The sequence below is a fragment of the Nicotiana tomentosiformis genome, chromosome 3, assembly GCF_000390325.3.
Source record: "Nicotiana tomentosiformis chromosome 3, ASM39032v3, whole genome shotgun sequence".
Classification (NCBI taxonomy): domain Eukaryota; kingdom Viridiplantae; phylum Streptophyta; class Magnoliopsida; order Solanales; family Solanaceae; genus Nicotiana; species Nicotiana tomentosiformis.
This window is the reverse complement of record NC_090814.1, coordinates 136763764-136777798: the sequence shown is the minus strand read 5'-3', so window position 1 is coordinate 136777798 and position 14035 is coordinate 136763764.

Here is a 14035-nt window from a genome sequence, read left to right as displayed (position 1 = left end):
GATCACCCCGGGTATGTGCATGGGAAGGTTACACAGCGATTTGATGGCTTTTGAAAAAACTCTTGGCATGTTCGAGGACAAACATATGTTTAAGTGGGGAAGGATGTAATGATCCGACCGGTTGTTTTAAGCATTTACACTTCGCTAGGTTGTTTGAGGACATGAGTAGCTCCGTATGATGTATTATGACTTATGTGAATCGTTGATTTTGGTTTTCAGGTTATTCGGAATTGATTTGGAGGAATGATTCTCAACTAGAAGCTTTAAATTTGAAAGGTTTGACCAAGTTTTGACTTTTGAGTAATTGACCGCGGATTGGATTTCTGATAATTTCGTTAGCTCTGTTGAGTGATTCTGGACTTAGGAGCACGCCTGGATTGTTATTTGGATGTCCGTAGTAAAGTTTGGCTTGAAATGGCGAAAGTTTGAACTTTGGAAAGTTTGACCGGGAGTGGACTTTTTTTATATCGGCGTCGGAGTTCGATTCCGGAAGTTGGAGCAGGTCTATAATGTCAAATGTGACTTGTGTGCAAAATTTGAGGTCAATCGGACGTAATTTGATAGGTTTCGGCATCGGTTGTGGAAGTTGAAGTTTCAAAGTTCAATGATTTCGAATTGTGGTGTGATTCGTCGTTTTGATGTTGTTATGTGTATTTTGAGGCCTCGAGTAGGTCCGTGTTATGTTATGGGACTTATTGGTATATCGGGACGAGGTCCCGAGGGGCTCGGGTGTGTTTCAGATTTGATTTCAGATCATTCTTCTTCATGTTGCTGCTGCTGAAGGCTGCTGATTCTGGTGTTTCCACATCTGCGGAAGAAGGCACGCAGATGCGAGTCCGCAGATACGGACAGTCGATCGCAAAAGAGAAGGAAGGCATGGTTGGAATGGACCGCAGAAGTGAATTTTGTCGCACACCTGCAGGCACGCAGATGCAAGACTTGGAAGCGCAGGTGCGAAGCTCATCGCAGAAGCGGAATATGGTATCCGCAGGTGCGGGTGTTGCTGGGCAATGTTATTCTCGCAGAAGCGAGTTGTTTTCCGCAGAAGGGAGGGTCGCAGGTGCGACCTCTTGGCCGCATGTGCGAAAGTGCTGGGCAGAATCCTTTAAGTTCGAGGGTTCGACATTTTCACCCATTTTTCGGATTTTGGAGCTCAGTTTGGGCGATTTTGGAGAAGAAATTTTCCATACAACCTGGGGTAAGTGTTCTTAACTCCCTTGTGATTATATTCCATGAATTAATCTTCATTTTTGGTGTAAGATTGTTGAATCTTCAAGAGAAATAGAAGGAAATTTCTATAATGTCACAAAACGAATATTTCAAGTTTGAATATCGATTTGGAATCGGATTTGAGTGAAATTACTATGGTTGAACTTGTAATTGAATGGGTTGTCGTATTTTGTGAGTTTCATCGGATTTCGAGACGTGGTCCCCACGAGTGATTTTTGAAGCGTAATTTCGGATTTTGTGGAAAATATTAGCATTTTGATATGGAATTAATTACTATAAATTGTGTGGACTGAATCAAGTTAATTGTGGTAGATTCGAGCCATTCGGGAGTTGATATGTGCATAATGGGATTTCTGGAGCATTGTTTAGCTTGCTCGACATTGGATTCGTCTTGTTCGAGGTAAGTAACTCTTCTAATCTTGGATTTGAGGGTATGAACCCTCAATATATGCATTTCGTGAATTGTTGGGAGGTGACGCACATGCTAGGTGACGAGCGTGTGGACGTTCACTATAGAAATTGTGACATAATTGTTTCTATGGAATTTTGTAGTTAAATGATCTTGGCATTTTCCATGCGGTTTTATGAGTTAAAGAAATTGAGCTGAAAAGCATATTAAAAATCATGTTGAGGCTATGTGCCAGTATTATTGGGACCCACAGAGGTCATATTGCTGTGAATTATTTGTTTTATATTAAAAATTCATACTCAGTCATATTCATTTCATTGAATATGATATCTCAGTCTCTGTTGTTATTTATTGATACATCATATCATCATTTTGGGGCTATTTTCATGACATTGTGATCCCAAGAGACTAGAGAGATTGATGACCGAGTGAGGCCGAGGGCCTGATTGTGAGGATTATTATGTGGATCGGGGCTGCCTGCCTGCAACATGCTTTATATATTTTATGATTATAGCACGTGAGTTGTCCGTGTAGATTATAGCGCTTGGACTGAAGGAGCCCCTCCGGAGTCTGTACATACCCCAAGTGAGCGCAGGTACCTACTGAGTGCGAGTGCCGAGTGCTGAGTGATTGTGAGGTATGCCCGAGTTGCATGAATGATTGTGAGGTATGCCCGAGTGGCATGAGTGACTGTGAGGTATGCCCGAGAGGCATGAGTGACTGTGAGGTTTCCCCGAGGGGTTGTATATGAGTGATGTTCTGCCCGAGGGGCTGTTTATGATTTTATCACTGAGTTGCATCGCATTGGCATGCACACATGACATACAGGCATAGAGATGTATTTTTCTCATGTTGTACAACATCACATCATTCATGATTTCTCACACATTCTCTTATAGATGGGCATAGTGATGCATTTGTTTTACATGGGTTATCCGAAAGGAAAATGAAACATCTTATTTATTATTGAAAAGATTTTGGGAGAAATTATTGTTTTCAAACTATTCATATTTTTGGCAACTTCGGCAAACAATTTGGGTTTTCACTGATGTATTTGAAAGGAAGAACTATTATTTTTGAAATCATGATTTGGCAGAGTATTTTATCTCTGAGTTACTTCTGGTATTATTTGCTTTATGTTGATATGGACCGTTGTGGACTATTGGTTATAGACCTGACCTTGGTAGAAGCTCGTCACTACTTTCAACCTACAGTTAGGTTTGTTACTTACTTAGTACATGGGGTCGGTTGTACTGATACTATACTTCTGCACATTGCGTGCAAATGTTGGCTGTTGTTGTTGTTGTGCTCGATGGTTGTGGGACTTGAAGATGTACCTGCGTTCCTGTTGTAGTTGCCTCTTGTTCAGGATAGCCTTAGATTTATAAAAGCTCTGTTTATGTATTATTCAAATAGACTATGTATTTGTTTCATTTTCGCTTTGTATACTCTATTCTTAGAAACTCATGATTTGTAATACCAGTTCTTTGGGAATGTATAAGGTTAAGATAATTATTTACTTAAATTGCTTCAATAATTGTTATTGGTATTGGATAGTTGAAAGTTGGCTTACCTAGCGGGTTGGGTTAGGTGCCATCACAACTAGTTGGATTTTGGGTCGTGACAATTTGTTTGACCAGTTTCAGGGTGCTAGGGTGTTTTCTAAGATTGACTTGAGATCGGGGTACCATCAGTTGAAGATTCGGGACTCAGATGTTCCGAAGACTGCCTTCCATACCAGATATGGTCATTATGAGTTTCTAGTGCTGTCCTTCGGCTTGACTAATGCCCCAACGATGTTTATGGATTTGATGAACCAGGTGTTCAGGCCTTATATTGATTCCTTCGTTATTGTCTTCATTGATGAATCTTGATTTACACACGTAGCCTAGGGGAGCACGAGCAGCATTTGAGAGTGGTACTTCAGACCTTGCGAGAATAGAAGCTATATGCTAAGTTCTCCAAGTTGAGTTTTAACTAGAGTCTGTGGCATTCTTGGGGAATATTGTATTAGGAGAAGGTATTAAGGTGGATCCCAGGAAGATTGAGGCAGTTCAGAGTTGGCCTCGTCCCACTTCGGCGACCGAGATTAGGAGTTTCCTGGGGTTGGCAGGTTATTATCGCTGGTTTGTGTAGGGTTTCTCATCTATTGCAGCACCTCTGACTAGATTGACCCAAAAGGATGCTCCGTTCCGTTGGCCTTGTCCCACTCAAGACAACTTTGACTACAGCACCGGTTCTAGTGTTGCCTTCCGGCTCGAGGATGTATACGGTATATTGCGATGCTTCACGCGTTGGCTTGGGTTGTGTATTGATGTAGGAGGGGCGAGTTATTGCATATGCTTCACGTTAGCTGAAGATTCATGAGAAGAATTACCCTGTGTACAATCTAGAGTTAACCGCGATTGTTCATGCTCTTAAGATATGCAAGCATTATCCGTATGGGGTGTCATGTGAGGTTTATACTGATCACCGCAACTTGCATCCCTTGTTCAAGCAAAGGGATCTAAATCTGAGGCAGCGCATATGGCTTGAGTTACTGAAGGACTATGGCATCACTATTCTTTATCATCCGGGTAAGGCGAATGTAGCCGCGGATGCCTTGAGCAGGAAGGCAGTGAGTATGGGTAGTTTGGCATTCATTTCAGCTGAGGGGAGACCACTAGCTTTGGACATTCAGTCCTTAGCTAACAGACTGGTGAGGTTGGATATTTTAGAGCCCAGATGAGTTCTTGCATATGTTGTTGCCCAGTCTTCACTATTGGAGCAGATCAAGGCTCGACAGTTTGTTGATCCGCACTTGGCAGTCCTCAAAGAGACGGTACTACAGGATAGTGCCAAGGAGGTTTCGATGGGCGAGGATGGTGTTCTATGACTCCAGGGTCGTCTATGTGTTCCTAATGTCGATGGCTTGAGGGAGAGGATCCTAGAGGAGGCACACAGCTCTCAATATTCTATGTATCCAGGTGCTACAAAGATGTATCGTGACCTGAGACAGCATTTCTAGTGGCGGCGGATGAAGAAAGACATAGTTGAGTATGTGGCTAAGTGTCTAAATTGCCAACATGTCAAGTATGAGCACTAGAGGCCAGGTGGCCTACTTCAGCAGATGACTATACCTGAGTGGAAATGGGAGCGCATTACCATGGACTTCGTAGTTGGGTTGCCATGGACCTTGCAGAAGTTTGATGCAGTTTGGGTCATTGTCGACAGGTTGACAAAGTAGGCACACTTCATTTCGGTTGTGACTACATATACTTCAGAGAAGTTGGCCCAGATTTATATTCGGGAGATAGTTCGGTTTCATGGTGTGCCTATTTCCATCATATAAGATAGAGGCCCTCAGTTCACCTCACATTTCTGGAGGGCCGTACAGAGTAAGTTGGGGACCCGTATAGAGCTCAGCACAACATTCCATCCACAGACTGACGGCCAGTCAGAGCGGACAGTTCATATATTGGAGGACATGCTAAGAGCATGTGTGATTGACTTTGGGGGACAGTGGGATCAGTTCTTGCCTTTGGTCGAGTTTGCTTACAACAATAGTTATCAGTCCAACATCGATATGGCTCCATTTGAGGCTTTATATAGTCGTCGATGTCGTTCTCCCATCAGGTGGTTTGAGCCCGGCGAGGCTAGATTATATGGTACTGATTTGGTAAAGGATGCCTTGGAAAATGTAAAGTTGATTCAGGAGCGACTTCGCACAGCACAGTCCAGACAGAAGAGTTACGCGGATCAGAAAGCGCACAATGTATCATTTATGGTCAGCGAGAAGGTTCTCTTGAAAGTCTCGCCGATGAAGGGTATTATGAGATTCAGAAAGAAGGTCAAGTTGAGCCCAAGGTTTATAGGCCCATTTGAGGAATTGAGGCGAGTTGGGGAGGTTGCTTATGAGCTTGCTTTACCTCCCAGCCTATCAGGGGTTCATCCAGTTTTTCATGTGTCTATGCTCCGGAGGTATCACACCGACTTGTCTCATGTGTTAGGCTTTAGTACTATTCAGCTAGATGAGAGCTTGGGTTATTGTCACGACCCAAAATCTGACTAGTCGCGATGGCACCTAACCCAACCCGCTAGGTAAGCCAATTAGCAACTAACCAATTCCAATAATATTTAATAAGACAATTAAGTAAAAGAAATTATCTGAATCCTATACATTTCCCAAGGACTGGTAGTACAAATCATGAGCTTCTAAGATTGGAAATTACAAAGCTGGTATGAAATAAATACACCATCTGTTCGAAATGTACATAAACAGATTTTTATAAATCTAAGACTACCATGAACAAGAGGCAGCAATGATTGAAATGTAGGTACGTCTTCAGATCCAGCTTCCGCCATGTGTAGCAGCATCAACATCCAAAATCTACACCCAAGGTGCATAAGTGTAGTATGAGTACAACCGACCCCATGTACTCAATAAGTAACAAACCTAACCTTAGGTTGAAAGTAGTAACGTGCTGGAACAAAGGTCAGGGTCCACACCAATATCCAGTAACATCTCATAACAATAAAATTAAGGCAACACAAAGAATACCTCAATAATAAAATGCTCAGCTCGTTCACAATTTCCGGAAATAAATAAATATTTTCTTGTCAAGTATAATAGTAAAACTCAATTCTTTTCAGTGAAATCACCAAAATATGAGTAAGTCTGAAAACTGTGATTTTTCCCAAAAACTTTCTTCCACAATAGGAAATTTTATTTTCAAATGGCATGAGGAAAGTACATCTCTATGCCTACATGTCAATGTGCATGCCAATGCAATGCAATATAGTGATAAAACCATATGCATACTCTCAGAGTATCAATTCACTCAGTCCTCCCAGTCACTCAATCCTCTCAGTCACTCAGTTCTCCCAATTAATCAATCCTCACAGTTACTCAATCCTCCCAAATTACTCGGCACTCGCACTCGGCACTTGCACTCAGTAGGTACCTGCGCTCACTGGAGGTGTGTACAGACTCCAGAGGGGCTCCTTCAGCCCAAGCGTTATAATCTACACGGACAACTCTCGTGCTGCACGGACAACTCACGTGCTATAGTATCAATATCTATATCCGCGCGGACAACTCACGTGCTATAATAAGCTAATCTGGCCTGCTGCGGCATGCAGCCCGATCCCATAATAATAAAGTATAAAAAGCCAATATGGCTTGCTGCGGCAGGCAGCCCGATCCCATAATTATCCTCACAATCAGGCCCTCGGCCACACTCAGTCATCAATCTCTCCAGTCTCTCCCTCATGGGCTCACAATGTCATGAAAATAGCCCGAAAATGATGATATGATGTATCAATAAATAACAACAGAGACTGAGATATGATATGTAATGACATGAATATGACTGAGTATGAATTTTAAATTTAAAACAAATAATTCACAGCAATATGACCTCTGGAGGTCCCAATAATATTGGCACATAGACTCAACATGATTTCTAATATGATTCTCAGCTCAATAGCTCTAGTACGTAGAGATTTTCATGATTTCAGATAAGTTCAGGTAACTACACAGTACCACAGGAATAACGGAGTCACAGTTCACACGGTGCACGCCCACACGCCTGTCACCTAGCATATGCTTCACCTCAACACCAAACACATAACACGTATAATTCATGGTTCATACCCTTAGCTCCAAGATTAGAATAGTTACTTACCTCTAACATGCCAAATCTAATACCGATCAAGTTGTACAATACTCCGTAAATTCCATTCTGCGCGTATTGACCTCCGAACGACTCAAATCCCGATGATTTCCTTGAAAATCCCTCGATAATAAGATCGCCACAAATCGAGCTTTCTTAATTCAACTCTTTAGTGATATTAAAAACTCCCACTACTCTTACAACTTCAATCTACATCAACATAATTCAATTGGACCAATATTAGTAAACAAATTTCCAGATTTGGTCATTTAGGCATTTTATCAAACACCTAGTAGGCATACATTTATACATTTCTTAACCATAGAATTAGTTCTTCTAACTACCATCATTTACCAACAATTCATCCCACCATCATTCTTTAACAACTTATAATCCTAACATTACATGTGTGACCAACCATTCTCACCCAACTAACAAAATTCCATCAAATAATCACCTTTCTATTTCTACAATGGGTATTCATTTAAATTTAGAATTTATGGCTTCCAATCACTATACCATGAGTTCCAATACTTGATTCATACTCATATTTCCATAATAAATTCATACATGTATACATAATACTCTCACACCCAAGAATCATACTTCTTATGATCTACTTTTAATCCAAATCCAAAAATTGAAAACCAGGGTATGGAACCTTACCTCTTTGATGAAGATCTTGTAATTAGCTTCCTTGATTCTTGGAGATTGGTGCAAGATTGGATGATTGGAATGTTAGGTTTACTCCTTCTCTCTCTAAAATGCTCTTACATCTCTCTAAAATATCAGGTTTTAGATCAAAAATGACTTACCCCTCTCCCTACCCGGCCTTAGAGGTATTAAATGAGCTCCTACGTGCGCGTTCGCGCACCTGGGCAAGTGGCCGCGCATCCGGCCGCGCACCTGAGGCAGAAAGTCTCAAATATGCGCGGTCGCGCATATGACACAGGTCCAGTAAAATGACCATAACTTTCTGTATACATATCCAAATGATGAACAGTTTGATGCGTTGGAAACTACACTAAAAGGGATGTAATATGATAGGTTATACACCATATAACTCTTCATATCTTGAGAGTTATGCTCGTTTGAAGTTAGATCTTGTGCAAACTCACTTGAAACTTTATCCCATCATATAATTTTCAACTTGACTTAGCCTTAGGGCTCTTCTTAGACCATAAACCATTCTTAATGCACCTCATACATATATTATCATGATCAATTAATATCATTCAAATTATCAGTTTTGTTCATACTCGAATTGATATAATTAGCACCCGTCAATCTTCTTAATGGTCTTAAAACACTTAGAAATTTTTCGAGGTGTTACATTCTCCCCCACTTAAGAACATTCATCCTCGAATGTTTTACAAGTCATTATTAGGCAAAATATTATCCTCTTTTCACCTTAACCATCATCTTTAATCGTTATTGGCTTCATATAGATCTTAGATATTCTTCCACCATTTCAACTTCCTTAAGTCCCCAAAATTTGGCTAACTCCCAAATTTTTCAGAAATTTTGGCAGAGTGTCCTCTGCAATTGGGCCTAACCACCTACCAGATAATCACCAAAACCAGTCCTAACAATATATACATGAACCAACGACGCAACATAACATTAAAACAATGCCAACCGTGGCCTTACGAGCAGTATACTACCAAAAATGAACACCTTTAACATCAACTATACAGTTGATACATAATTCATAGAAGGTAACTCTTAGCATTTTCGTAGAACACAACTTTATAAATACATGACTATTCAAACAAATGAGGGTACTTCTTCTTCATTTCTTCCTCGGCTTTCCAAGTGGCCTCTTCAACCTGTTGGTTTCGCCATAACACTTTCACGGAGGCAATTTCTTTATTTCTCAACTTTAGGACTTGCCGATCAATATTAGAAACTGGAATTTCTTCATAAGTCAATTTCTCATTAACCTCAATAGTCTCAACTGGAACAATGAGTGTCGGGTCTCCAACTACTTTCTTCAACATAGACACATGAAACACCGAATACATGGAGGACAATAATAGGGAAACATCCTACTCATAGTTTGGCCTATTTCCTTCAAGATTTCATAAGACCTAATGTGACTACACATACTTTACCTTTCTTAACAATTCACCCAATATATTCATAGAGAAAATCTTGAGAATAACCCGTTCACTTTCTTCAACTCTAAATCTCTATGCCGAACACCCAAACTAAACCTTTGGCGACCTCCAAAAATTTCTCTAAGATGTTCTAGTATGAAAATGACCATAAAAGTTTCTATCCAATATATATTCGATCACGGAGTGATGCTTCTTCTTTGAGATGTTTGAACCTTCAAATCACTATTTCACCTTATCACACATGTATACCCGAGGTGATCCCACGTCACCCTATAGAATATAGGCCTGACGACACCACATAATTGAAAATTACTAATTTAGCCTTAGCCCATAAACCTTGGAATTCAATTTCCAACATCCAAAAACGTTTTTTAAAGACCCGAATTTCACATCTATACACTGTATAAATCTGAACAAGTTGTATCACGCCATAACCATAACTCCAGATATAATCACATAACATACTACACAACTCGCATACTCGCAGCACCATTTTCGATCACAGTAACTACTCAAAACCAACTCGGTACTAGTATTAAACCTCATATCAAACAAAACCTCATTCCCAAAACCTTCGTACACTGCCGATGTTATTCTCCCAAATATACCGTAATCAAATTCGATAGTACTCATTCTAGGTCCAATGACCATATATTATTAAACACAACTATCTCACTGACATGCCACACCAATATAACTCAAACCACAACTGCGCAACCTTGTACCCAAAATGGAAGATGTCTTAAAGTAGAGAACCGTATTGCAAGTCCAACAAGCACCACCACAACTGCAATGCTATAAGCTCATTATATATAGTAGAACCAAGACACACGAATTTAATAACAGTAACCAGCTCTTCTAAAGCTCACATTAACATCACTCGCTTAAAGCTCAACAATCGATTCTAGGCTTATTATAGCCCAAACGCAATCTGAGCATGGATAAATAGCCCTCTAAAAACTCTTCAATGACTTAACCATAACCCGTACTATTATCTAGTTAACTTTCCCACACCTTCATAGTCTGTGGCCTCAAACAATTTGCTTCTGAAAACTCCCAGTCCCCAAATCCACATAACATATAAACCGATATAGCCGATCCCAACACCAACACTTGAATGACTAACACACCCTTCATGCCAGATCATCCCATTAGGAATACTTCCATAATTCTTTCGTGCCACATAACAATAATTTGAATATCAGCAGTCTATCAACCAGGTGAGTATCGCAATACCAATGAACATTCGTAAGTCAAAACATAATGTGCCTTTTGAAATACGCACCATTCTTAGGATTTACCGAGCAGTTATAGCATTCATCTAAGTGTCTAAAACTGACCATTTGTCCAAAATTTGTGACCTTCCATTCAAGACTAAACTGCCACCTTGCAAATGTAAGTCTTAATCCCGCACAACACACACATCTATCATACCATCATGTGAAAGGCACGAGAATCTCATTATCAACTCTGAGTCACTAGCAAATTGCATACCCGGTTAGTTAGAAACCTTCTATTTGCTCCCTTCCAGGAGGAAATCACAATACACAACATGTTCCTCATACAGGTAGAAACTATTTGGTTCAAACAATCAAGAACACTTTGAAATCCATTTGCACATAACAAAGCTATAAGAATTGTATCTTTCTAACTCAACCAAGCCACGCTTGTCGCCAAATCCTAGAGTATTGCCACGAAACACTCGTAAGGCCTCATTAAAAGACATCCTAACTTAGAACCACACTGCCCTAAGGCCCATAAGTCGTTGTATTCCTTCTTAAGCACCCCATAAGTACCACCACCGAGACACCCACTCTGAAGAGACCTTATGTGAACTTAAAATTGTTCTTTTACCTTTCTTATACTGGAATGTAGAATCCATAGTCATACTGAATTATCGCGAGTCCCGGCACCATCAAATGCAAATCTTAGATTCTATCCATACACAAGTCCAGAAATTTTTTTTAATTGCTATATATAAATCTCGGACCCATTAGAACCTTCTCAAGAGTCACCCACTCGGCTCAAAATTGAATTGCACCACCCAAACACGCCAAAAGACACATACCCCATTAGCACAACAACACTCAAAGAAATAACCCTGCATTAACACTACTGGCCAAATTCATATTCGATGCGTACTACATTCTTCGCAATTTACAACTTAATCATTCCATGATTTTTCATATTTTCATAAGTGCATTATATCTCGTATTCAGGAAATTTCCTTACTCGAGTAATCCTCGATCTCATCCTCTGCAGTCATAACTGCTCCACAAGTATATCTCGGGCCGAAACTTAATTTAACCTATAACCATGAAATCGAATTGTCGATAGTAGGCTCCCCTACTTGGCTCAAAGCCATAGATCCAAACATTCAATAATTCACAATACCCATATTTAATTACTGCCATAATACCATAGTGAGATTTAACTAAATTCTTCCCCAAGCTCATGCATCACAACCTATATGGTACCTCAAATCGTCTACTAAGCTCGCCTTTATTCTCGTGACGGTCAGGTCAACTTTCTTGACCAATTCAAATTCAAATCCCAATACATCTACCCTACTGGTAGAAAAGAAGATTCTCCACACAACATTATAAAGATCACACCTCTATAGTTTATTCCGCAGGTGATAACCCGCATGTTTATCCTCAAACTGGCATATTTCTATACCCTTTTTACTGCCACAACTCCTACGTAATCACTTAACCTTCATGACTTTTAACTCATCAACAAGACATAAAAATTTAATTTGTTCCACAATTACACCACATGAAAAATCCTTCAACAAATTCATAACTCGAGACTCTACATCAAATCGAGACAGAAGTCAAATACTCAATAGTCCTTTTTTTACATCTCAAGCATTTGTTTTTCAAACCATCTGAACACATCTCGTGGTCACAATATAATCATCATATGGTCACCCAGCCATTCATCGAGCCATAAATCTCACTCATAGGAACACTACTAGACATATGAGTCTAATTGTACAAGTTCACACAAATAAAACTAACGAGCCTAAGCTGCGGTCTAATCATGGCCTCAAGTCCTCCAGACTGGCCCATCACCAAAACACAGAATACACATTTCGAAACTCATTCATGGAATCACAATCCGGTGATGCACAGCTGATACCGAGCACTCACATACGTACATGAATGTGTGGAAGGAATTCAAAGAGTTATGTCTCAAGCTGAATCAATTTCGCACGATGAGGAAAAGAAAGATGGGAAATTATCCTAAATGCCTTGTAGCCTCTCAAAGATAAGTATGGACGTTATCATACCGATTCGCAAGACTCCACTAGACACTTGCTCATGACTTGTAGAACCTATGAACCTAGAGCTCTGATACCAACTTGTCACAACCCAAAATCCGACTAGTCGTGATAGCACCTAACCCAACCCGCTAGGTAAGCCAATTAGCAACTAACCAATTCCAATAATATTTAATAAGACAATTAAGTAAAAGAAATTAAAATTATCTGAATCATATACATTTCCCAAGGACTGGTAGTACAAATCATGAGTTTCTAAGATTGGAAATTACAAACCTGGTATGAAATAAATACAGCATCTGTTCGAAATGTACATAAACAGACTTTTATAAATCTAAGACTATCATGAACAAGAGGCATCAATGACTGGAATGCAGGTACGTCTTCAGATCCAGCTTCCACCATGTGTAGCAGCATCAACATCCAAAATCTACACGCAAGGTGCATAAGTGTAGTATGAGTACAATCGACCCCATGTACTCAATAAGTAACAAACCTAACCTTAGGTTGAAAGTAGTGACGAGTTGGAACAAAGGTCAGGGTCCACACCAATATCCAGTAACATCTCATAACAATAAAATAAGGCAACACAAAGAATAACTCAATAATAAAATGCTCAGCTCGTTCACAATTTTCGAGAAAAAATAAACATTTTATTTTCAAGTATAATAGTAAAACTCAATTCTTTTCACTGAAATCACCAAAATATGAGTAAGTCTGAAAACTGTGATTTTTCCCAAAAACTTTCTTCCACAATAGGAAATTTCATTTTGAAATGGCATGAGAAAAGTATATCTTTATATGCCTACATGTCAATGTGCATGCCAATGTAATGCAACATAGTGATAAAACCATATGCATACTCTCAGAGTATCAATTCACTCAGTCCTCCCAGTCACTCAATCCTCTCAGTCATCAGTTCTCCCAATCACTCAATCCTCAAAGTCACTCATGCCATACAGTCACTCAATCCTCCCAAATCACTCGGCACTCGCACTCAATAGGTATCTGCGCTCACTGGGGGGTGTACAGACTCTGGAGGGGCTCCTTCAGCCCAAGCATTATAATTTGCACGGACAACTCACGTGCTATAGTATCAATATCTGTATCCACGCGAACACCTCACGTGCTATAATAAGCCAATCTGGCCTACTGCGGCATGCAGCCTGATCCCATAATCATAAAGTATATAAAGCCAATATGGCATGCTGTAGCGTGCAGCCCGATCCCATAATTATCCTCACAATCAGGCCCTCGCCTCACTCAGTCATCAATCTCTCCAGTCTCTCCCTCATGGGCTCACAATGTCATGAAAATAGCTCGAAAATGATGATAT